Here is a 2,417-nt window from a genome sequence, read left to right on the forward strand (position 1 = left end):
TCCCCCAATAGGTGAGGTATTTGAACACTTGGTCCCCAGTTGGTGGCACTGTTTGGGAGTTAATGGGAGGTGCAGCCTTGCTGGAGGAAGTATGTCACTAGCGGGTGGGCTTTGAGAATTTACAGCCTTGCCCCACTGCCAGTTTGCTCTCTTTGCTTCCTGTGTGCAGGTAGAAATGTGATCTTTCAGCTTCCTGCTCCACCAGCCTGCTGCCATGTCTCTTTTGCCATTATGGGCTCTCTCTCTGGAACCATAAAACCAATTAAACTCTTCCTTCTGTAAGTTGCTTTGGTCATATTTTATAGCAGCAACAAAAAGTAATGAATACACTGCTCTTACAAAGGACCCGAGTTCTGTTCTCAATACCCATGTTGGGTGACTCACAACCACTTGAACTCCAGTTAGAAGGGATCCAACTCCTGCTTCTGGCTTCCAAGGACAACAACATACATGGCATATACACATAAATAAAAATAATTTTAAAAATTAGAGCTGGGTGTGGTGGTGCACGCCATCAATCCCAGCGCTAGGGAGGCAGAAGCAGGTGGATCTCTGTGAGATAGAGGATACCCTGGTCTTCATAGTAAGTTTTAGGTTAGCTGTGGCTACAGGGAGACCCTGTCTCAAAAAAAAAAAAAAAAAAAAAGGACCAAGAAAAAAATTAATAAGAAGAAAAGAAATATACAAGAGTTAAATGTTCTGGGATCAGCTCCCACCAGTTCCCTTAACAGTGAAATTAACTGCAGCCAAGCCATTAGCATGAACTTTTAAAAAAAAATATTTTCATTATTTTAAAATTATGTGTATCTGTGTGTGAGTCTGTGCATGTGAGTGCAGGTGCCCACAGAGTCCAGAAGAAGGTGTTGGATCCCCTCAAACTTGAGTTATAGGCAGTTGTGAGCTGCCAGATGTGGGAACTTGGTTCTCTGCAAGAGCAGTAAGTGCTCTTAACCATTGACCCGTCTCCAGTCCCAGTTGGCCTGAACTTTTAAAGGATGCGCTGGTGTCACCTTTAAACCAGTAGGTTTTTTTGTTTGTTTGGTTGGTTCTTTTTTGTTGTTTTGAGACAGGGTCTCCCTATAGCCACCACTGGTCTAAAACTTACTGACTTGCTCTGTAGACCAGGCTGGTCTTGATCTCGTAGAGATTTGCCTGCTTCTACTTCCCAAGTGCTTAAGCTACTTGTTTTTGAGTACTGTTTATTTATTTTTGTTGTTGTTGCTGTTTGTTTGTTATTGTTGTTATTAGACAATGTCTCACTAAATAACCCTGGCTGGCCTAGAACTCACTATGTGGATTAGGCTGGCCTCAAAATCACAGAGATCCTCCTGCTTCTTTTTCCCAGGTGCTGGGTTTAAAGGCAAGTGCCACCACACCTGACCCTTGTTTTTGATTTTTTATTTTTATTTTATGTGACTGTTTTGCCTGCATTTTATGTATGTAAGTGCACAGAGGCTAGAAGATGGTGTCAGATCCTGGACCTGGAGTTATGGATAGTTATTAGCTGCCACGTGGGTGCTGGGAACTGAACTCTGGTCCTTTGAAAGAACAGCCAGTGCTCTTAACCTCTGAGCCATCTCTCCAGACTAACCCTTGTTTTTGTTTTTTAAAAAAGCATCTCTTGGCCGGGTGTGGTGGCGCACACCTTTAAACCTGCACTTGGGAGGCAGAGGCAGGCGAAAAGGCCAGCCTGGTCTACATAGTGAGTTCCAGGACAGCTGGGGCTATAGGGAGACCCTGTCTCAAAAAGAAAAGCATCTCCAAACCAGGTATGGTGGCAGAGTCAGGCAGATCCCTGTGGAATTAAGGCCAGCTTGGTCCCATAGTGAGTTCCAGGCCAGCTGGGGCTACAGGGAGATTCTGTCTAAAAAAAAAGAAGAAGACTCTCTAAATACATGTAAACAACTAAATGGAATGGACCTAGTGCATTCTATGTATGTATATTTATAAAATGTGTGTGCATATATAACAATAATAATGAAAGAAGAGCACAAGAGATTGTGACGGGGGATGGGAGAAGGCAGAGGGGTGGGAGTAATGCAAATATATGTATGAAAGTATGAAATTCTCAAAACAAAAAGAGCTCTGTAGTCCCAGCTGACCTTGAAATCACTATGTAGCTGAGAATAGTCTGGAATTCCTGATCTTCCTGCTTTACCTCCTAGTTGTGGGATTACAGGGATATGCCACCACTGGTGGGAATCAAACCCAGGGCATCATGTATGCCAGGCAAACAGCCTACTAACTGATTATTCTAGACTAGAAATTAATTTTTTTTCCTTTGGAGACAGGGTCTCATATAGATGAGGCGGGCCTTGAACTCTGTGTAGCTGAGAATGCCCTTGAACTTCTTTTCATTTTATTTAAACATTTTATTTTTTCTTTCTTTTTTAAAAATTTTATTATTTTTATTTATT

At 42.3% G+C, this 2,417-nt stretch overlaps 1 protein-coding gene across 6 annotated transcripts in view; it reads left to right on the plus strand.

Moving 5' to 3' along the window:
- Nucleotides 1-2,417, plus strand: part of Ppp6r2 (protein phosphatase 6 regulatory subunit 2) — a 109,909-nt gene that overhangs the window by 38,516 nt on the left and 68,976 nt on the right. Inside the window, exon 4 of one of the 6 annotated variants that reach the window (XM_008834751.3) lies at nucleotides 170-278. The exons of the other annotated variants lie outside the window; for them this stretch is intronic. The gene's annotated coding sequence lies outside the window, so the exon portion shown is untranslated. The remainder of the gene's footprint in view (nucleotides 1-169; nucleotides 279-2,417) is intronic. 6 annotated transcript variants of the gene reach the window in all.

This window comes from Nannospalax galili, unplaced genomic scaffold, assembly GCF_000622305.1.
Source record: "Nannospalax galili isolate Female #2095 unplaced genomic scaffold, S.galili_v1.0 scaffold237, whole genome shotgun sequence".
Lineage (NCBI taxonomy): Eukaryota > Metazoa > Chordata > Mammalia > Rodentia > Spalacidae > Nannospalax > Nannospalax galili.